Here is a 23465-nt window from a genome sequence, read left to right as displayed (position 1 = left end):
AACATAGGGAGACCTCCAACTCTACAAAAAATAGTGAAAAAAAAAAAAAAAAAAAAAAAGATTAGCCAGGCATGGTGGTGTGTGCCTGTAGCCCTGGTTACTCGGAAGGCTGAGGCGGGAGGATCACTTGAGCCCGGGAGGTTGAGGCTGCAGTGAACTGTGATTACACCACTGCACTCCAGCCTGGACAACATAGCAAGACCCTATCTTGAGAAACAAAAGAGACAGAAGTGTGTTTGGGGGTGTAGTGTAAAATTTTTGTTCAATATGTATACCCAAAAGTATATCTTTGTTAATTTTATACTTATCGAATAGGTAACATATACTCAGGTCTGATATCTGAAAGGTACAAAAAATGTAGAGTGAAAAGTTATTCTCCCTCCCATTCCTGTCCTCAACCTCTCAGTCCCCTTCCGCAGAGGCAAACAAGTGATCAGTTTCTTGTGGGTACCTCCAGAAGTAGTCCAGGAATTTCCAAATATGTTTCCATTTATTTTCCTTAACCCAGTTATTATTTTTCTAAACACAGGTGTCCCCTCTGCACTTCTGCACCTTGCTGCTGCTACTGATGCTTTTGTTAAATCATATAACATACCTTGGAGTTTAGCCAATAGAAAGAGCTTCCTCCTCCTGTTTAATGCCTGCCCCACTCATTTCACCAATGGGCATATAGGTTGATTCTAATCTTTCCGTGTTACCTTTACCTGTTGCTGCTGTGGATAGCCTGGTATATCCATCATTCCGCACGTGGGTGAGTGTTTCTGAAGGGCAAGTTTCTGAGGTTGAAAGGTTGGAGCAAAGAATATATGTGTGTGTAGTTTTGATAGAAAGGCCCAGATTGCCTCTAACAAGACTGTTCTAGCTTACATTTCTGCTAGTAACTAGTAGGAGTGCCTGCTTTCCCTTAGCCTTGCCAGCATCGTGCACTTTCAGATTTTTAAAATTTCTGCATGGAAAAGTTGGTCTTTGCTTTCTGTTGAATTTCTCTCCCATAGCTCCCCGACTCAATTGCAGCCCCCCTGCAGACGGCGAGTGGATGGGGTCCTTCCCTGCTTCCCTGGGCCATAGGGAGTGGACCCTCAGGGGATCCTCTGTCTTGCAGATCATTCAGTGGACTTGGTCTAGCCTCTCTACAGGCCAGTAGCTTATTTTACACACAGGTCTTAAGGAAAGAATCCTTTGTAACACTTGAATTTTCTACTTGTGATGACACTACTGGACTCCCTTTTCTTTTCTTTTCTTTTCTTTTCTTTTCTTTTCTTTTCTTTTCATTTTGTTTCATTTCTTTTCTCTTTCTCTCTCTTTCCTTCCTTCGTTCTTTCTTCCTTCTCTCTCTCTTTTCTTTCTTTGTTTTTTTTTTTTGTTTGTTCTTGTTTTTGTTTTGTGTTTGAGACATAGTTTCACTCTTGCGTCCCAGACTCCAGTGCACTGGCACAATCTCAGCTCACCATAACCTCTGTCTCCCAGGTTCAAGTGATTCTCCTGCTTCAGCTTCCTGAGTAGCTGGGATTACAGGCATGTGTCACCATGCCCAGCTCATTTTGTATTTTTAGTAGAGATGGGGTTTCTCCATGTTGGTCAGGCTGGTCTCGAACTCCTGACCTCAGGTGATCCACCCGCCTCAGCCTCCAAAAGTGCTGAGATTACAGGCCTGAACCACCGCACCCGGCTAGACTCCATCTTCTACATGCTACTCCTATTCTCTTTTCCTGCTGCCCTCCTGTCTCTCATCTCCATCTGCCCCACCTTGCTCCTACCTGAATCTTCCTCTTGTTTTCCAGTGTTCTGTGTCTTCTGCATCTCACTTTTCCAAAGACAGAATCTTTTCAGTGAAAAGCCCCACGTGGGCAAATACCCCTGGAGAGCATCCCTCGCTGGGTGTCTTCGGTCACCTGCTCAAGGATGAATCCAGCGTGGAATTCGATGCGGTGACAGCATTTCTCTCCTCCCAGGTTTTTCTAAGTCAGGGAGCTGGAGGTGAAGCTGTAGCAAAGAATGCCTGGACAGCTGCCCTCAGGCAGCACAGCCCGGTAGAACTCTCTGTGAGGACGGCAGTGTTCTACCTTTGTGATGCCCAATACAGTAGCCACAAACATGTGGCTGGTGTGACTGCGGAAGTGGTTCTTTCATTCGGATTAATTTATATTGAGGGGCTGTATGTGCCCACTGACGACCATACAGGAGAGCACAGCTCTAACCTGTACACTTTTAGCATGAAAATAAGAGTCTTAAGAAGCACAGTGTATCTGGCCTAGGTTTCCTCAAGTTAAAACACGGCAGCAGTTTTTCATCAGGGTATCCAGGCTCCATGACCTGGTCTAATTTTGGAACTCCTGAATCTCCCGTATTGGAAACACAATTGGGGTTAGGCTGCCAGACCCACCAAGGAGGGTCACAATTCCAACTTGGAATATAGGCTTCCCTTAAAGACTTGCTTATTTATTTAGAGACGGAGTCTTGCCCTGTCGCCAGGCTAGAGTACAGTGGCGTGATCTCGGCTCACTGCAACCTCTGCCTCCTGGGTTCAAGTGATTCTCCTGCCTCAGCCTCCTGAATATATTTCTGTGTGTGCGTGTGTGTGTGTATGTGTGTGTGTGTGTATTTTGAGACGGAATCTCGCTCTGTCACCCAGGCTGGAGCGCAGTGGCACAATCTTGGCTCACTGCAAGCTCTGCCTCCCGGGTTCATGCCATTCTCCTGCCTCAGTATCCCAAGTAGCTGGGGCTATGGGTGCCTGCCACCATACCCAGCTAATATTTTGTATTTTTAGTAGAGACGGGGTTTCACTGTGTTGGCCAGGATGGTCTCGATCTTCTGTCCTCATGATCTGCCCGCCTCAGCATCCCAAAGTGCTGGGATTACAGGTGTGAGCCACTGTACCTGGCCATTTCTGTATTTGTGGTAGAGATGGGGTTTCACCATGTTGACCAGGCTGGTCTCGAACTCCTGACCTCAAAGGATCCTGCCATCTCAGCCTCCCAAAGTGCTAGGATTGCAGGTGCCAGCCACCACTCCCAGCCCCATTAAGGACTTTTGGTATCCATAGATGTACACAGCAGGCACTGATGTACGAATTGTGGATACCAAAGCAAACTAGCCCTGTCTAAGTAGAGCATCTTGTTTTATTTTTCTTTTTTAATCGACACATAATGTTTTACCTATCTATGGGGTAGATGTGATGTTTGGTTGCATGTATAAAACGTATAATAATTGATAAGTCAGGGTATTTGGGATGTCCATCACCTTAGCGTCTGTCATTGCTGTGTGTTGGGAACATTTCAAGTCCTCTCTTCTAGCTGTTCCAAAATATATAACGTATTGTTGCTAACTATAATCCCTCTGCTCTGCTGTCCAACATTAGAACTTATATCTTCTGGCCAGGTGCACTGGCTTATGCTTGTAATCCCAGCACTTTGGGAGGCTGAGGCGGGTGGATCACTTGAGGTCAAGAGTTCAAGACCAGCCTGGCCAATATGGTGAAACCCCATCTCTACTAAAAATTCAGAAATCAGCCAGATGTGGTGACACACACCTGTAGTCCCAACTGCTCGGGGGGCTGAGGCTTAGGCAGGAGAATTGCTTGAACCCGGGAGGTGGAGGTTGCCTTGAGCCAAGATGGCGCCATTGCACTCTAGCCTGGGTGTCGCAGCGAGACTCCGTCTTAAAAAAAAAAAAAAAAAAAGAACTTATATCTTCTATCTAACTGTATGATTGTACCATTAACCAACCTCTCTTCATCCCCCCTCTTACCCACATACCCCTCCTAGCCTCTAGTGAACTGTCTACTCTCATCTCCATGAGATCAACTTTTTTAGCTCCCACATTTCAGTGAGAGCGTGGGATCTTTGTCTTTCTATGCCTGGCTTATTTCACTTAATGTAATAACCTCCAGTGCCATTCATGTTGCTGCTAATGACATGATTTCTCTCTTTCTCATGCTGAATAGAATTCCATGGTGTATATATACCACATTTCTTATATTCCCTTGTCCATTGATGGACACGTCGGTTGATTCCATAATTTTGCTATTGTGGATCATGCTGCAGTAAGCATGCGAGTACAGGTATCTCTTTGATATCTTTTTTTTTTTCGAAACGGAGTCTTGCTCTGTCGCCCAGGCTGGAGTGCAATGGCGCGATCTCGGCTCACTGCAACCTCCGCCTCCCGGGTTCAACTGATTCTCCTGCCTTATCCTCTCGAATAGCTGGGATTACAAGTGCCTGCCACCACGCCCAGCTGATTTTTGTATTTTTAGTATAGAGGGGGTTTTACCATGTTGGCCAGGCTAGTCTCGAACTCCTGACCTCGTGATCCACCCACCTCTGCCTCCCAAAGCGCTGGAATTACAGGCATGGGCCACCGCACCTGGCCCTATTTTTGTATTTTTAAGTAGAGACGGAGTTTTGCCATGTTGGCCAGGTTGGTCTTGAACTCCTGATCTCAGGTGATTCATCTGCCTTGGCCTCCCAAAGTGCTGGGATTACAGACGTGAACTACTTCGCCCAGCCTGATGTCTTTCGATATCCTGATTTCTTTTTGTTTGGATAAATACCCAGCAGTGGGATTACTGGATGGTATGGTAGTTCTATTTTTAGTTTTTTTGAGAAATCTCTGTACTGGTTTCCACAGTGGCTGTACCAGTTTGCATTCCCACCAGTAGTGTACAAGAGATCCCATTTTTCCTCATCCTTGGCAGTATCTGTTATTTTTTATCTTTTTTTTTTTTTTTTTTTGAGACAGAGTCTCGCTCTGTCGCCCAGGCTGGAGTGCAGTGGCACAATCTTGGCTCACTGCAAGCTCCGCCTCTCGGGTTCACGCCATTCTCCTGCCTCAGCCTCCTGTGTAGCTGGGATTACAGGCGCCTGCCACTGCACCCGGGTAATTTTTTGTATTTTTAGTAGAGACAGGGTTTCCCCGTGTTAGCCAGGATGGTCTCGATCTCCTGACCTCGTGATCCACCCGTCTCGGCCTCCCAAAGTGCTGGGATTACAGGCGTGAGCCACTGCACCCGGCTATTTTTTATCTTTTTAATGATAGCCGTTCTAACTGGGGTAAGATGATAGCTCACTGTGGTTTTGATTTGACTTTCCCTGGTGATTAGTGATGTTGCGTATTTTTTTACATACCTGTTGGCCATTTGTATGTCTTCTTTTGAGAATGTCTATTCTTTTGAGAATGTCTATTTATGCCCTTTGCCTAATTTTTAATGGGCTTTTTTTTTTTTTTTTTTTTTAAATTGTTGAGTTCCTTGTATATTCTGGCTATTAGTCCCTCGTCAGATAAATAGTTTTCAAATATTCTCTCCCATTCAGTAGATTATCTCTTCACTTTGTTGATTGTTTCCTTTGCTTTGAAGAAGCTTTTTAGTTTAATATGGTCCCATTTGTCTATTTTTGGTTCTGTTGTCTGTGCTTTTGAGGTCTTAACTGTAAAATCTTTGCCTAGACCAATGTCCTGAAGTGTTCTTTCTAGTAGTTTTACAGTTTCGAGTCTTATGTTTAAGTCTTTATTCCATCTTGAGTTGACTTTTGTATATGGTGAGAGCTAGGGGTCCAGTTTTGTTCCTCTGCATATGGATATCCAGTTTCCTCAATACCATTGATTGAAGAGACTATCCTTTCCTCAATGTGTATGCTTGGTGCTTTTGTTGAAACTCGGCTGTAAATACATGGATTTATTTCTGGATTCTCTGTTCTGTTCCATTGGTCTACGTGTCTCTTTTTATATGGGCATCATGCTATCTGGTTACTCTGCAGTGCAGTTTTTAAATATCTGAGCTAAATACAAATACAAATCCTCCAGGATCTGAAACTTTTTCAGGACCTATATGATGCTCAAAGAAAATGCTCACTGGAGCATGCGTTAAATAGAAAATCATACTGCATGGTAGACGCACTTGACAGCAATAAGTGAAGGATACCCTGAGAATGACCCTGTACGGTAGATGCACCGGAATATGTGTGCAGATTTCCATGCTAAAGAATCAGGGAGTGGCCAACTCAGAGATTCATTCCTTATCTATGAGGAACATCTGAGCCCTTGGCCCGTTCAGTGGAACACAGGCCAAATGGAGGACCAAGGCCCTTTGTTTTGGGCTAAATGAAGGTGGCCAGGTGGAGGTTGTTAGGGAGAGGGTGCAAAGTGAAAATGCTCTATAAACTGCATGCTTTAGGCAAGTGCTTGCAGTTCTCCTGCCTAGCTGGCTACACTGGGCCGTGTGGTTCTTCTGCCAAGCCCTCCACTGGACTGTGGTAAAGTGATTCTGCCCAGCCCCCTACTGGACTGTGTGTAAGGTGGTTTCCCTGTCACGTCTCCTACTGGACTGTGTGTAAGGTGGTTCCCCTGCCCAGCCCCCCACTGGACTGTATATCAGCTACTTCTCCTTCCCAGCCTGCCACCACTGGACCACTCTGTATGTAAGTTTCCCACTAGTAAAACCCTGTGTCTCATCTTTGGCCTCTTGAACCTGGGGCCATTCCTATAAAGGTTAATGGAAGCCCAGCAAGACAGACACGTAGAACTTCACCTTGTAGTGTTATGTAAGAGGAAGTGTGTTAGTTTCCCATTGCTGCTGTAACGAATGCCACAAACGGAGTGACTGAAAACACATTCATTTACTCAGTTTTAAGGTTCCAAAGTCTGAAATAAGTCTTACAAGGAGAATCTGTTCCTTCCATTTTTCATCCTCTTGAACTCCTTTCTTGGTGCCTGTTTCCAGCTTGGTGTAAGGAACCACCTTACCACAGTCCAGTGGTTGGGGGGCGGGGGGGCTGGGCAGGAGAATCACCCGTTACAGCCCAGTGGGGGGATATCAACCTCTTTCTTCTTTGACCTTGTCTTCCTCTTAGACCCTTGTGATTGCATTTAGAACCTACCCAGATAATCCAGGATAACTCTCCGCCTCAAAATCCTTAACTCAGTCACGCCCTGCAAAGTCCCTTTTGCCATATAAGGTAATGTTCACAGGTTCTGGTGATTAAGATGTTAATACTTTGGGAGGGAGAGCTTTCAAGCCTACCACAGCGGGTACCTTTTAGTAATTGAAGAAGAGCAGGCTTGTGTGAGAGGAGGTTATTCGCCTAGTCGGTCACTCCCCAGGTGTTCTGAGTCGGTGGAATTGGTTAATTGATCTTTAGAGGCTAGGAAGGGTGTGTGGGTGGGAGGGAGGATGAAAAGAGGTTGAGCTGTTCATGTTGAAGGTCTGATGCTCTAAAGATGCAAATCTCAAATCTCCTAAAGAAGGTGGAAAAAGCGCAGAGACTCAGACTCTACCCTGCTTCCGTGAGCCTGGACCTCTGTGTTCTTCATTAGCCCTCCCGGTGATTCTGATCCTCTGCAAAGTTTGAGACTGTTGAATTTTAGACGTGGTCTCAGGGAAGATCTGTGTGCCTGCACGTGGGACGTGAGACTTCGTGAGTAAGAGCCACAGCTGGGCTGCAGACAGGTGCTGGAGATCAGAGGAGGGGCCCGTGTCTGCGGAGGAGCTGCCACCTGAGCCACACCTGGAAGGCAAGAGAAGGTGTGGCCTCCCCTGACAAGCAGGGCAGGTGCTCCAAGCAGAGGGAGAGGCCTTGCCAGCAGCACCGAGGTAGGAATACGCATGGCACATTTGGGGATGTGGAGGCCATTTGGGACCAGAAGGTGGAGGAACAGGGAGTTGATCTGACAAGAGGCATGTTAGCAGGAATAACCTGCTAATGTTTGTAGGGTTGGCTGGAGGGCAGAGGTAGGATTCTGTTTATAGTACTGCTCAGGAGGAGTGGATAAAGGCACCGCCTGGGTGGTGGCAGGGACATTGATGAAAAGGTGATGGTTATGAGAGGTTCGAGAGGAAATACGAACGTGACATGGTCTGGCAATCCACTAACACTTTTTGAGCCGAGTCTTCGGGCAGGTGCAGGATGAGGAACTGGAAAGCAGTGGTGAGTAAGACTACCCAGGTCCCTGATCTCACGAGTATACTTTGGGGTGGAGAGGTGGGGTAGAGTCGGGGAATAAGCCGACAGACACAAACAAGAAAGGCATGAGCTAGTGGTACATGCTCTGCAGAGTTACACGGGCTCGTGTGGTTGGGAGGAAGTGGGTGGCTTCTTTGGATTGGGAGCTTAGGAAAGGCCTCTCTGGAGCAGTGACGCTTACACTGTTGTCTGGATGACAAGAAGCAGCTGGCCATGGGGAGGGGAAGGGGAACGGCATTCAGGCAGAGGTGACAGCAAGTGCAAAGGTGTGACGCAAGATCAGACCAGCCCCATCCTGGGAACACGAGAACAACACAGTGCAATAGAACTTTCTGCAGGGACGGGGATGTTCTAGGCCTGTGCCATCTAACATGGTAGCCACTAGTCACGTGGGACCTCTGAGTACTTGCAGGATGGCTAGGGAGACTGAGGAACTGCATTTTATTTGAGTTTGAATAAGAGTCAAATCTGGGCTGCAGGCAGGTGCTGGTGATCAGAGGAGGGGCCCGTGCTTGTGGAGGAGTCACCACCTGAGCCACACCTGGAAAGCAAGAGAAGGTGGGGCTTCCCCCTAAAAGCAGGGCAGGTGCTGCAAGCAGAGGGAGAGGCCTTACGAGCGGCATCAGGGTAGGAATACGCATGGCATGTTTGCATTCTATTTGAGTTTGAATGAATTTAATTTTAACTTTAAGTAGCCGTATGTGGCCAGGGTCTCCTGCATTAGACAGCACAGAGCTAGAAGGTCAGGGTGGCTGGAGGGGAAGAGCAGAAAATGGTGTAAGGCGAGGTAATCAGAGGCAGGCTTTATTGCTTTATGAATTAGGGTAAATGGTTTTTTTTTTTTTTTTTTCCTAGGAGTAGCGCAAAGCCGTGGGATGAATTTAGTTACAAGGTTGACATAATTTGATGAATGTTTTATAAGTTCCCTCTGGCTGCAATGTGAGAATGAATTGGAGGGGATGAAAAGTGGAACAAGGAGATCATCGTAATAATATAGGGAACGGCGTGGCAGCAGTGGAGAAGGAAAATGTGGATGGATCAGGATGTTTTAGAGATAGAACTGATAGGTGAGAGGAACTGGATGTGGAAGGTGTGTGGACTTGAGGATCCTAGATTTTGGGGAGTAAGCAACAGGATGGATGGATGGTGGTACCGTTTACTAAAATGGGGTGTGGAGAGCAGGTCTAGTTTTGTTTTTGGAAGTGAAGAAAATGAGTTGTTAGATTCTTTAGATTCCTCCTGAGCATCAGCATAGGGATGGTAGGAAGCCAGGTGGCCATGGGTCTGGAGAGCTGGGACAGGTCAGGGCTAGAGATATGCATTTAGAGTCATTGGGAATAGAGAATGTCTGAAGCTATGGAACAGGGTCAGGCCATTACAGGAAGTGAGTAGATAGAAAAGAGGAAGGGCGGCCGGGCACGGTGGCTCACGCCTGTAATCCCAGCACTTTGGGAGGCCGAGACGGGCGGATCACGAGGTCAGGAGATCAAGACCATCCTGGCTAACACGGTGAAACCCCGTCTCTACTAAAAATACAAAAATTAGCCCAGCGCGGTGGTGGGCGCCTGTAGTTCCAGCTACACGGGAGACTGAGGCAGGAGAATGGCGTGAACCTGGGAGGCGGAGCTTGCAGTGAGTGGAGATCGCGCCACTGCACTCCAGCCTGGGCGACAGAACGAGACTCCCTCTCAAAAAAAAAAAAAAAAAGGGGGGCAGGAGTGAGCTCTGGGTACTGTGACATTTAAGAACACACAGAGAATGATCCAGAAAGGTGGCTGGGAGATGTCACAGGAGCCCAGGGCAGTCATGGTTTCTGGAAACAGGGGACGCTGAATGTTGCTGGCTGGCCAAGGACTCTAGAAGAGAGACCAGTGCCCTTGGATTTGGTGACAACATGGAGGTCATTGGTGACATTGAGGAGAGTAGGCTCAGTGGAGTGGGAAGGAGTGAATTGGAGGTAAGAGATTCAAAACTGACTACAGGCAACATTTTTGGTGAAAGTTTTTGCTGTTAGGAGAAGGAAATGAATAAAGGACTGGAGAACTGGGGTCAAAGGATATATTTATCTCTAATTTTTTAAATTTAAAGATAGGTGTTCTGTGCTGATAGGTAGAAAGCAGGTAGGTTGCCTTTGGTAGGAGGAGTTACTGTTGTGGGAGGGAAGGCTGCGAGCGTGGGCTCTGTTGTGGCTAGGATGGATTTGGGTTGTGGGTTGATGAGCAGCTATTATTGGGTTGCTCTTTTTTTCTTTTTCTTTTTCTTTTTCTTTTTTTTTGAGATGCAGCCTTGCTCTGTCACCCAGGCTGGAGTGCAGTGGTGCAGTCTTGGCTCACTGCAACCTCCGCCTCCCGGGTTCAAGCAATTCTTCTGCCTCAGCCTCCCTAGTAGCCGGGATTACAGGCGTGTGCCACCACACCCAGCTAATTTTTGTGTTTTTGCTGGAGACGGAGTTTCACCATGTTGGCCAGGCTCTTCTTGAACTCCTGACCTCAGGTGATCCACCCGCCTCGGCCTCCCAAAGTGCTGGGATTACAGGTGGGAGCCATTGCGCCTGGCCAGATTGATTCCATCTTTCTAAGTGAAGTGTGATTCAAAACATTTTCCATCATCTGAGAAATGAAATTGTTGTTTTGGAAAATGGAAAACAATCTCACTGGGCAACTAGAGTAGGGTTGCTAGATGGCATGAACTGTGCTTCTTAGATCTGAATGTGCAAACCAACCACCGGGGGGTTGCTTGGTTTGTTTGAGACAGGGTCTCACCGTATCACCCAGACTGGAGTGCAGTGTTACAGTCACAGCTCTCACTGCAGCCTCTACTCCCCGGGCTCAGGTGATTCTCCCACCTCAGCCTCCTGAGTAGCTAAGACCACAAGTGGGCACCACCAGGCCTGGCGAATTTTTTTGTGGAGGAGGGGTTTTGCCGTGCTGCCCAGGCCGGTCTCGAACTCCTGGCCTCTAAGCAATCTGCCCACCTCAGCCTCCCAAAATGCTGGGATTGTAGGTGTGAGCCACTGCGTCCGGTCAGGATTTGTTAAAATGCAGATTCTGCATTTCTAACAAGCTTCTAGGCGACAGGAATGCTGCTGGTTCCTCCCTGCCTCCTGCTCTGAGGATCAAGATTCCACAGCCCTTCTTCAACAGGAAGTTTAGGAAGAGACACAGTTTCCTAAAACGTGTCCAGGATATGCCTCATTCCTTGCCCGTTGAACTTACATTTAGGGCAGAGTAAGCAAGAGTTGAGTGCCTGTTTGAGATTTGTGACTCTCCATTCAAATGGGTCTTGTCAATGTTGGAATTACCTGGGGAACATAAAAACCCAGAAACCAAACCAAAATACAGGGCCTGGGTATTTTGATTTTGATGGAGGTTGTGAATTAATTGGTATAGGGTGTGTCCTGGGTACCCTCGTTTTAAAAATCTCCTCTGGTAATTCAGCTGTTCATCCAGGCTTGAGAAGTCTGGATTTAAAATACCAGGTCAGGGGATGACCATTGGTGTAGGCAGCCAAGGTAGTGGGGAGGCAGGGCTGCCCCTAGAATGTGTGGGCCCTTGTTTATATAAGCAATGTGGGTCACTCAAAATCAGCATGCGGAGGCCTAGAGTGCTGCTCAATCTTGCATAGTCCCACCAAAGAGATACCATGTCAGGTACCTGACTAAGAGATTAGACTACTATGCTGGGAACTCTGATTTTCATGGCTGGGACAGTAGGAATTACTTCTCCTTGAAAATTCCAGACTCTTTGTACAAATTACCCTTAATTTAAGCTGAATTGGTATAGCATAATTCAGGGGTCACCTTGTGCTCCCCTCTAAATTAGAAGGCTGAATTTCGGTGGTCAACAATGGGGAAGATTCTTTTTTTTATTTTTTTAACAGGCACTCTTTCGTCTCTTCCTTCTAGATTCATCAGATTCTTTCAGTCAGTTTTCAAAACTCAGCTTAGATCTGGTTTGTTTTGTTCCTTGAAAAAAAATTTATTGATATAATACCACAGTCTCTGAGCTAAACAGTGACCCTATAGGCACACCATTCAGAGCTCCTTGGGATGTCTGGTTTACCTTATGCATGGGCTCTATATGGGGAGGGAGTTGCTTAGATGGTTCTGCCAGTCTCTGCTGGTCCCAGGCCCCTTAGAAAATTTCAAAGAGGGCAGGGTCCCGTGTACCAGGTAGCCTGGCCAGGAACAAAGGCAGAAGCACAAAGAGCATGAAAAACTGAGAAGCCAACTTAGATGGGTCCTGGCGTCCATTTGCCAAAAGCCATGGTGGGAACAGTGATAGAAGTCAGGGGCTAATGCTTCCGTTAACCAATGAGAGGGAGTGCCTGGAAGAGTCAGCCATGACTATAACAAGGATTGTGGTAAAGTCTGATGGACCCTGGATTTTAAGTGGTAGCAGCCCAAGTTAAACCAGCTGAGTGACAGTAACAATGTGTGGGGTGCAGGGATTTGTTGGTCCTCATGAATGAATGACCACAGGCATGTGGCTGTAGGTACAGCCCGTTCTAGAGATGTGTTAGGTGGCCTCTAAGATGGCTTTCTGTGCTCCCTGCCTCCTGGTCACTCTTGTGTAATCCCTTCCTCTTGAGTGTGGGTGGGACGCAGTGACTTGCTTCTAACAATAGACATGATGGAATGTCATTCAGAGCAGGTAACGAAATGGCTTCCGCCATGCTTGTTTTCTCTTGCCTGCTTGCTGGTTGGCTCTGAGGTGAGCTGTCCTGGGGAGAGACGCATGTGGCAAGGAACTAACAAATGCCTCAACAGCCTCAACATGAATGAATTTGGGAGCAGTTTCTCCTCCGATTGAGACTTTCGGTGACTATAGCCCTGGCTGACATCTTGACTGTAGTCTTGGGGGAGACCCTGGGTAAGGCTCAGGGTCTGGGAAAACCATGCCTGAATACCCGCTTCCCAGAAACTGAATCCATAAATGACCATATTTGTTTTTGTTTTTTTGAGATGGGGTCTTGCTATGTTGCTCAGACTGGTCTGGACCTCCTGGGCTCTAGAGATCCTCCTACCTCAGCCTTCCAAGTAGCTGGGATTATAGGCATGAGCCACTGCACGCGGCCGAAAGACTGTTGTTTGAAGTCACTCATATTTGGGCGAATTTTTTGTACCCAACAAATAACTAATAGAAGAAGCAAAGGCAGTGTCATCAGAAATCTCCATCTCTAGGCTTTGCATCCCTCTGTTTTAGCTTTGTTTTCTAGCTTAGCAATCTTCTCAGAAAACCCTTTTACCCCGCTTTGGAATTAGAAACTTTCTGATTCTAAAAACTTTCTGATTCTAAAGACTTTAGAGTCTTTCTGATTCTAAAAACTTCCTGATTCTAAAGACTTTAGAATCTTTCTGATTCTAAAAACTTTGTAATTCCGAAGAGGGGAACAAAACCAGGAAAGTCACTGAACAACTTTCAGATGGAGCCTGGATGGGGGGTTGGGAGGTGGATCAGCCCCATTCTCACCACCTGGGCTGAGAAGCGAGCAAGGGTGGTGCCCAAAGGAAATCCAAGTCAGCTGATACCTGAGGGAGGCGAACGAATGTCTACCCACAGCGGTAACTGGTAAGATTTGGTAGTGATGGAATCCTTGCTCTCAGCTGGATGGGATTTGAGAGATCCGGTCTAGCTGTCAGGCAGAGATGGAAGCAGGATGGTTAGTGTTAGAGAAGCTGCAGAGACCTGAAGGAATGGGGGCAGAGAGGAGGCCTCTGGAAAGTGGCGTTCTGTGTTGAGCTTTGTGTGCGTCCATGTGCTTGAATCCACACAAAGGGAGAAAGATGGTAAGGAAATCAAGATGAACAGATACAGATCATTTCTTTGAGTGTCCGGCAACACGTTTTGGATCATCTGTGCTAAATAGGAGATAAGGTTGAGCTAGAAATGTAATGAAATCAACCACAAAAAGTCAAGGATGTAAAGAACTGTGTGTAAATTGTTCATTCCAATTATATTTTAAACCTGAATAATTCCACTGAGTCTTCTTTTAACCCAAAGTTTTCATTTCCTCCTTCTGAGCCTTTAAACTCCTAGCAAGGAGGATAATAGATGGATCTCAACCTTCTCTTTTATTGTCTTTTTTCATTCCTGATCTTCTATGTAAGTGCTAAGGAACTGGACTAAGAAGCTAAGAATATTCCTTGAACCTATTAGGAGAGAAGAATGTTCTGGCCCTCCACTGTCCTGTTACATGCTTTTAGAGATTGACACAGTCTTAAGTCTTAAGTGAATTGGGAAGAAAGATAACTAATTGTACTCTTAGGTTTTGAATATATTAGATTGGAGAGACGGTATAGCTTTGGGGAGAAGGACAGGGCAGAGGGCACTTAAGGACTGGGACACTTAGGCGCTGCACCCAGGGTGACGAATCTTGCAAAAGTCACAGAGATTCAGCTTCCCTTTCAAAACAAAGCGTTATATAGGTACGCACATTTGCAGTGTTATATCTGGCAATGCCTTGCCCGAGATGGGTCTCTTTCGTATTGTATTGAATGTCTCCCCTCCCCCCGCCTCCAAAGAAAAGTGCATTGGAGGAGAAATGAAGCAATCTAATTCATTCTTCGCTTTCAGCACCCCCAGTGCAAGGTGCCCTGCAAGGGCCGGGCGCGGTGGCTCACGCCTGTAATCCCAGCACTTTGGGAGGCCGAGGCGGGTGGATCACGAGGTCAGGAGATCGAGACCATCCTGGCTAACACGGTGAAACCCCGTCTCTACTAAAAATACAAAAAACTAGCCGGGCGTGGTGGCGGGCGCCTGTAGTCCCAGCTACTCGGAGGCTGAGGCAGGAGAATGGCGTGAACCCGGGAGGCGGAGCTTGCAGTGAGCCGAGATCGCACCACTGCACTCCAGCCTGGGTGACAGAGCGAGACTCCGTCTCAAAAAAAAAAAAAAAAGAGCCACTCCAGGGTGGTAGAAAGATGCTGCCCTCGGATCACTTAACAGCGTGACGGTGTTTAAACTTTTCACCGGCCAGAAAGGTTTGCAAAGTCCCTGCCTGCTGTGGCTACATACCCTGCTGCAGGCAGATCTGCCTGTTTTGGCGTCTGTGGTAGAAGCCTCACAGGGCCATGTGGAACCTGTTTTGGGGCGAGCTCCCTGGGAATGCACCCCGAGCTTAGCAGTGGGCTGGTGGAACAGGCGCTGTTTGGTAAACAGGGGTGGGCAGAGGGAGGGTTTGGATGGGTGTGTCTCCACCTCCCTATGCATTTTCTGATGACTCACAGGCTTATTACTGGAAGGAGCCTCTGAGATCATTAAATCCAGCAGGCTTGTTTCACAGGCATAAGGAGACAGGGGTAGAGAAAGTCCTGCTACTAGCTAATGGAGAGGTGACATTCGGTACCCATCTCTCGCCTCCATGCCCGTGGCCACAACTCTGCCCCTCATCTAACCTGTTTTATCTGTATTCTTTTTTTTTTTTTTTTTGAGATGGAGTCTCGCTCTGTTTTCCAGGCTGGAGTGCAGTGGTGCAATCTCGGCTCACTGCAAGCTCTGCCTCCCAGGTTCACGGTATTCTCCTGCCTCAGCCTCCCAAGTAGCTGGGGCTACAGGTGCCCGCCACCACGCCCGGCTAATTTTTTGTATTTTTAGTAGAGACGGGATTTCACCGTGTTAGCCAAGATGGTCTCAATCTCCTGACCTCGTGATCTGCTCGCCTTGGCCTCCCAAAGTGCTGGGGTCACGCCTGGCCACCTGTTTTATCTGTATTCTGAAGGAGAGTGCCTGGCGAGGGATGTGCCCACTTCCCATGGCTCTCAGCCAATCCTTGTAACTCCTGTCATACCTATTGTGGCATATAATCCCGCTTTACACATTTCCTATGCCATCTCGGCCGCTGGGACAAGAAGGCCTGACCCACCTCTTGCAAACAAAGGCTTCTTTCTTGCTTGGAGCCTGGACCACCTCATCACCCTGCATCCACATTAGGTTCATTCTTTGTGGTGGATGGAGAGATCTGAACAAAAGCAGCCACTACAGGACAGCATGGAAGAGGGCAGTGGGCAGCCCTGCCAGCACCAGGCGAGTGGAGAGTTGTGGCTGGAGGTGTCTTTTGGCATCAGCTGAGGAGGCCACCTCTTGCTCTCCTGGCCCAGCTAGTCCTAGAGGGAGGTCCCCACAGCTGTCCCTACCCCTTGCAACCTGCAGCCCCTGCTCACTCTTGATTCCATGTGCTCTGGCTGCCCAAGAGTCCCCTGAGGAGAAGAAAAGAATGGGGGCATGGAGAGGCACAGAAGTTTGGGGGGCACCCCAGGGTCTCTTGGGCACAAGGAAGCGAGTCCCAATGTACACTTTTTTTTCCCCCCAGAGACGGAGTCTTGCTCTGTCACCCAGGCTGGAATGCAGTGGCGTGATCTTGGCTCGTTGCAACCTGTGCCTCCTGGGTTCCAGTGACTCTCCTTGCTCAGCCTTCCAAGTAGCTGGGATTACAGTCGCCCACGACCACCCACGGCTCATTTTTGTATTTTTAGTAGAGACGGGGTTTCGCCATGTTGGCCAGGCTGGTCTCGAACTCCTGACTTCAGGTGATCCGCCCGCCTTGGCCTCCCAAAGTGCTGGGATTACAGTGGTGAGCCACTGCGCCTGGCCCCCAGTGTACATTTTTTTACCACCCACTCCCCGACCCAGAGCGAGGGCAGAGGTTGCCTAGTGTGAACCTGCTGTACCTGCCTGCAGATTCCCATAGAAACACAGAGCCCGTGTGGGTTATTATGCCTCTGAGGTCATGAGTTTGTAAAAATGTGAAAAACTCAGCAGCCTGGAAGGGAGCTCATGGAGGCCAGGGCTTTGCGTATGTGCCCTGCAAGAGCTGCTGCATCTGCTTCACCTGATTTGTGTGGCCAGTGTGTCCTGCTCGCCCTGCTTTTTTAGAGGTGAGCTGTGTGCCCAGCGTCCTCTCATCACCCTGGGAATGTGGCTGTGTGTAAGATCTACACCTGGCAGAGCCCCGAGAGACTGAGTAACCCCATCTGGAGAGTCTGTCTTCTGCTGTGCCATCTTCTTCCCATTCAGCCGAGCAAGTATTTTTTGAGTCACCTCCTGGGTTCATGCAGAGAGGGTTTGAGTGGGCCCTGACCACTGCCATAGGAGCTTGAAGTCTTGTTGGAAGAGCCAAGTTCAAGCAGGGAACTGTAGTAAATGTATTCAGAATGTTCTAGGGGCTCGCAGAAGGGAGAGGAAGGTGAGGAAGCCTCAGAGGAGTAGGATTCCCAGAGACTAGAGGGGGAAGGCAGCCCAGCGCCAGAGATCGGCGTGGCCAGACGCACGGAGGCATCAGAGGAAGGCTTGGGAATTCAATAAGGCAGCTGGCTTGAACAGTTTTTTGGGATATTTGTTGTGATTTTGATTTAGAACATGTCTGGCATAGCGGAGGGGTGAGGGGATGGTGAGATGAACAGGGAAGGAAGGAAATTGCAGCCTCGGATGGGACTCTTTCTGTTGCAGAGGTTAGAAAACCAGCCCAGTACGGTTTAAGCCAAGAAGGGCGTGTTTTGGATGCCACTCTTGGATCCATATGTTCTAGGGCTACAGGATCCAAAGATGTCAGGATATATGCTTTCCCACTTGAGCTGCACGTTGAAAACTGGCAACTCCAGACTGGCATCCTCCCTGCTTTGGCAAAAGCCAGCTCCTTTTCTATAAGATGAAGCCCCATGGAATGGAGTGGCTTTTCAGAACCAGGTGCTGGTTCTGAATTGACTGGGTGATGGCCTTAGGCCTGGATCTGTTGGGTGGGTAGTGCCGTCCATACCTGAGAACGGAGAGGTGCGGCTGCGCACAGGAAAACGGAGCGCCATGCTTGGAAGAAGGCGACTGTGGGGTATGCAGGCCAAAGTAACAGGTTACCCACTGGTTCACCACAATGTTGAAGATCCCTGAAGGACTTGTGCTTGGATTTTGTGTGTAGGGTTCATCAGAAGTTATTTTGAGTAAGGGGACCCTCCCCTGGCAAACAGAAGAGGGGAGACATTTGGAGGCACAGAAAAAACTTGGAGAGATCTTGGCAGTTGAGTAGAGATTTGGGAAGTGGTTGACTGTAGGGAATTTGATAGACGGAAAAATCTGATTTTGGTTGGGCTTCTACGGACTGTAACATAGGAAATACATATATGTGGCAGAGACTGATTGGGGCAAACCGAATTTGGCTTTGCACATCCTGAATTTGAGGTGTCGGTGGCCTGTGATTCTCAGACTAAGTGTGGTTTATCAGACAAGTTGGGGCCCTGGCGCAGACTTGGGAGTGATCTACAGAGATGCTGCTGAGGGAGCAGATGAACCTGGCAGGAGAATGCAGTGGGGGAGAAAGCAGGACTGGGGATGGAGCCCCGAGGAACATACCCGCAATGGGCAGAGCCAGGTTGAGGATTGAGGAGGAACAGGAAGGTGGGGGATCAATGGACTTCAGAGAACACGTCATTCTGCAAAGGAAGGGAAAGGACTGGGTTAATGGGGTTTATGCTGTGTGTAGGGGATGGAGCACACGGGCAGAGGTGTTAAGATCTGAGTTTTTTTTTTTTTTTTTTTGAGACGGAGTTTTGCTCTGTCACCAGGCTGGAGTGCAGTGGTGCGATCTCAGCTCACTGCAACCTCCGACTCCCTGGTTCAAGTGATTCTCCTGCCTCAGCCTCCTGAGTAGCTGGGATTACAGGCATGCACCACCATGTCCAGCTAGTCTTTGTATTTTTAGAAGAGATGGGGTTTCACCATGTTGGCCAGGATGATCTTGAACTTCTGACCTTATGATCCTCCCGCCTCAGCCTCCCAAAGTGCTGGGATTACAGACGTGAGCCACCGCAGCCAAGATCTGAGAAACTTATCCATTTTACTGGGCATGGCCAAGATCTGAGAATCTTACACATTTGTCAGAGTCATCAAACTGGACCTTCAAAGGATGAATTTTATTGTCTATAAATTCTACTGCCACAGGCCAGCCGTGGTGACTCATGCCTGTAATCTCAGCACTTTGTCAGGACTGCTTGAGCCCAGGAGTTCGAGGGCCCAGTGATTTCTGGAGAATTTGGGATAGCAGTTCCTTCTGAGAAAAAGAATGGTCAGATCAGGAAGGGACACTCAGGAGGTTTCATGGAGTTTACTTCATAATTATTCATTATGCTACACATTTATGTTTTATGCAATTTTTGAATGTATATTATGCTGTCTAATAAAAGTTTAGAAAATAGATTTTGGGGAATACCAGTATACCTTCCTCTGTGCCAGGTGTAATTTACACTTTTTGGCACATTCAGCGTCCATAAGAGCCCTATAAGGAGGGTCCTATTATCATTGTCAATGCGTGAGGAAACGTAGGCACAGGAAGTCGTACAGCTGGGACTTGAACCTAAGCCATCTGGTTCCAGAGCCCTTGCTGTTAAGGGCCGCGTGGAAAGATTGCATGTGGCGATCTGGAGGCCATCCAGTTGAGGCGTGAGGGGTTGAAATCATATTGCAGATGACAGAAATGGAAATGAAGGGAGAGTAAGGCAGCGAGAAGGTTGTTAAAAGACATGATGATAAACTATATCTTCTTGCTCTGCCTGAATGGTGCTTACAAAGCCTTACTGTTTTATTAAATTCTGTTAATCCTCACGTGAGGCAGGTTTTTAGCATCACTGTTTTAAAGACCCAGAGAGTGGCTGGGCACGGTGGCTCACGCCTGTAATCCCAGCACTTTGGGAGGCCGAGGCAGGCAGATCATGAGGTCAGGAGATCGAGACTATCCTGGCTAACATGGTGAAACCACGTCTCTACTGAAAATATGAAAAATTAGTCGGGCGTGGTGACATGTGCTTGTGGTCTCAGCTGCTTGGGAGTCTGAGGCAGGAGAATAGATTGAACCCAGGAGGCGGAGGTTGCAGTGAGCCGAGATTGCCCCACTGCACTCCAGCCTGCGCTACAGAGCAAGATTCTGTCTCAAAAAAAAAAAATATATGTGTGTGTGTATATATGTGTATGTGCATATATATGTATGTATGTGTATATGTGTATGTGTATGTATGTGTATATATGCATGTGTGTATGTGTGTGTGTATATGTGTATATATGTGTATATATGCATGTGTGTATGTGTGTGCATATATGTATGTGTGTTTGTATATGTGTGTATATATGCATGTGTGTATATATGCATGTGTGTATATATGTGTATATATGTGTATATATGTGTATATATGTATGTGTATATATGTGTGTATATATGTGCATATATGTATGTATGTATATATATGTGTATATATGCGTGTGTGCGTGTGTGTGTATATGTGTGTGTGTGCGTGCATGTGTATATATACACACACACACACAGAGCTCCCATGGCTTGCCTAAGGGCAGAGGTAGGCAGTGGAAGGGACCTGGGGCTCTGGCCTTATGACCTATATTCTTTCAACTCTTAATGTTGATCCTGTGATTGTGAGGCCCCTGGCAGCTGGCAGCTGAGCTCATATCCTTCAGGAATGACCCAGCTGTGCGTTCAGGGAGATACCAGGTGTGTCCTCTCTGCTAAGTAAGTGGGTACCACACAGGGCACAGCTGCTCAGCTGCCTGCCAGGGCTTGCTGAGTGCCTGGGGCCTGCAAGCTGCTGATCTTGGAGTCTTTGCCTCAGATTAGCAATCTGTAGCCCATGGACCATTGGTCGTATTCCTTAGGTTCATGGCAGCTGTCATAGGTCTGTGCTGAGGAAGAGGGATAACCGGCAAAGACTTGTTGCAAGCTGATTCGATGTGCCCATCACTTAGTCCTGGGTTAAGGAAGTTGCCACATCTTTGCCTCTTATGCCAAAAAGGGAGCTTGATGGCCGTCTCCTGAGAGGGTGCTGAGCCGTGTCTGATTTACTGGGAGTGGCTAACCAGCAAAGGATTTAAAACGAGAGGTTTCAATAACACGATGAAACATGTAGTAGTGTTCAGTGAAAAAAATGGGATCAGTTGAACATAGAGTCTAACGTCAACTGTATTAAGAATAAATTTTGTGAAATACTCATAGCGGGATTGTAGGTATTTGATTTTTTCCCCTCATAACAAGTGTTCGTAGGATTGCAGGTGGTGGGAGGGAAGCTTTTGGCTCCTCTTTCCATGGGAACTCCTGATTTTGATTCTTGTTTTAAGCCCTCTGCAAGCTTTGCAGCCTTTTTTTTTTTTTTTTTAATTGAGACAAAATTTCATGACACAAAAGGTGGATGGCTGGATCCCAGGAGTTTGAGACCAGCCTGGGCAACACAGTGAAACCCTCGCTCTACAAAAAAAATTCCAAAAATTAGCCAGGTGTGGTGGCATGTGCCTACAGGCCCTGCTACTTGGGAGGCCGAAGTGGGAGGATCGCTTGAGCCCAGGAGGTCGAGGCTGCAGTGAGCTGAGATGGCATCACTGCACTCCAACGAGGGTGACAAAGCGAGACTCTGTCTCAAAAACAAAACCCCGGCCGGGCGTGGTGGCTCACACCTGTAATCCCAGCACTTTGGGAGGCCGAGGTGGGTGGATCTTGAGGTCAAGAGATCGAGACTATCCTGGCCAACGTCGTGAAACCCCATCTCTACTAAAAATACAAAAATTAGCCAGGAGTTGTGGTGGGCTGTAGTCCCAGCTACTTGGGAGACTGAGGCAGGAGAATCACTTGAACCCGGGAGGCGGAGGTTGCAATGAGCCGAGATCGCACCACTGCGCTCCAGCCTGGGGACAGAGCGAGGCTCCGTCTCAAACACACGAAAAAGCAAAACCAAAAAAAGTCACCACTCTAAAGTGAACAGTTCACTGGCATTTAGTACATTCACAATGTTGTACAACGGTTACTTCTCTCTCATTCCGAACATCTTCATCACCCCCAAAGGGGACCTCATAGTCATTAAGCAGTCAGTCCGCAGTCAGTCCCCAGCCACTCAGCCCCTGATGGCCACTCATCTGCTTTCCGTCTCTGTGGATTTTCCTGTTGTGTTAGATTTTTAATTTGTCTTTTTGGAAGGATCACTCTGGCTGCTGGGTAAAGGATGAATGGGAGATAAAACATGGCCACAATAAAAGCAGAGAGAACATTGAGGGGAACGAGAGTGCTGGCCTGTGTGTGGCCCTTGGTAGGGGTGGAGGAGAGAGGTGGAGAAAAAGGTTTGGAATTAGGATGTGTTCCATCATGGCCTCTGAGAGTCCTGTGGGGAGGAAGCGTGCTTGGCTTGGCTTGATCCACATTTGACAGTGGAACCCCACTTTTCAAGTGGTTCTCCAGCGTGTCGAAGTGTTCAGAACACACACTGATGTGGTGGAAGGAGTGCTGGATTGGATTCGGAGTAATCATGCTCTGAGGTTGCCATCCCATTGTTTTGAGACCTGGGTCCAGTCACTCCCTATCTGGGCACTCCGTGTCCTCTTCCGAAAACTGGAGGATATTCACTGGCTTCAGTGACTTCATGCCCTGGCATGAAATTGCTGTCATTTGTGAAATGCATTGGCATTGAGGGAAAGCAGGTGTTCATTTTTTTTTTTTTTTTTTTTTTGCAACACCATAACCTGAATTTTTCCCTCTCTACCAGGCTCTGAAAGCCAAGAGTGAGCTGCGGAGAGGGCTAGCTTGGTGGAGTTTGAAAGTGGATTCGAGTTCAGGATTTTAAAGAGTCTCTGAGATTTGCAGTTCCCCATTCTGATGCTAGTGTGCTTGTGTCTCTGTCGGCTGTGAGGTGTGTTGCAGAGATCTATTCTTACTAATCCCGAAGTTTGTGAGAGATCTCCTTTTGTGTGTAAATCAGGACAAACTCAAGGTTATTCCTGTAACACACACACTCACTGACATTGCCTCCTGGTGTGTGTTCTTCCTTCATTTTCCATGCTATAAACTGAAAAGTCTTAGTTTTTATTTTAAGCGAAAGGAATAAAATGCCCAGCGTTAGAACCAAATTGTACTAAAGGACTTAGAATGCAAAACAGCACACTCATACCTCACACTTCACTCCTCCCCTTTCCAGCCATGCTTTTTTTTTTTTTTTTTGAGACAGAATCTCTCTGTGTTGCCCAGGCTGTAGTGCAGTGGCATGATCTCGGCTCACTGCATCCTCAGCCTCCCGGGTTCAAGCGATTCTCCTCCCTCAGCCTCCCGAGTAGCTGGATTACAGGCACACGCCACCACACCTGGCTAATTTTTCGTATTTTTAGTAGAGACGGGGTTTTACCACATTGGCCAGGCTGGTGTTGAACTCCTGGACTCAAGTGACCCACCAGCCTCGGCCTTCCAAAGTGCTGGGATTAGAGGTGTGAGTCACTGCGCCCGGCCTCCAGCCACACTTCTAAGGGTTTGTTTTTGTTCTCCTTGTGGTTGCCTCCAGAATTTTAAATAAAACAATTGTATGTTGTTTCTTGATTTGTTAACTTTGAAACTGCCAGGTTTCTGTTATAACAGACAAGGAATGACTTCTTTACACTAAGCCCTGCCTCTCCTCCTTACCTTTCTCCCCCAGTGTGATGGTTTTCTTATTTTTACTCCTTCTCTGAGCAGGGCCTTCACTGACAACTAGGTTGTAGGAACTGCAGC

The 23465-nt window shown here is 47.6% G+C and overlaps 1 protein-coding gene across 2 annotated transcripts in view; it reads left to right on the top strand.

Annotated features, from left to right (window-relative positions):
• Nucleotides 1-23465, top strand: part of GAS7 (growth arrest specific 7) — a 286811-nt gene that overhangs the window by 82721 nt on the left and 180625 nt on the right. The window lies entirely within an intron of this gene.

The sequence above is a fragment of the Theropithecus gelada genome, chromosome 16, assembly GCF_003255815.1.
Source record: "Theropithecus gelada isolate Dixy chromosome 16, Tgel_1.0, whole genome shotgun sequence".
Lineage (NCBI taxonomy): Eukaryota > Metazoa > Chordata > Mammalia > Primates > Cercopithecidae > Theropithecus > Theropithecus gelada.
The sequence above is the reverse complement of the archived record's forward strand: the minus strand, read 5'-3'. Positions and strand labels throughout refer to the sequence as shown.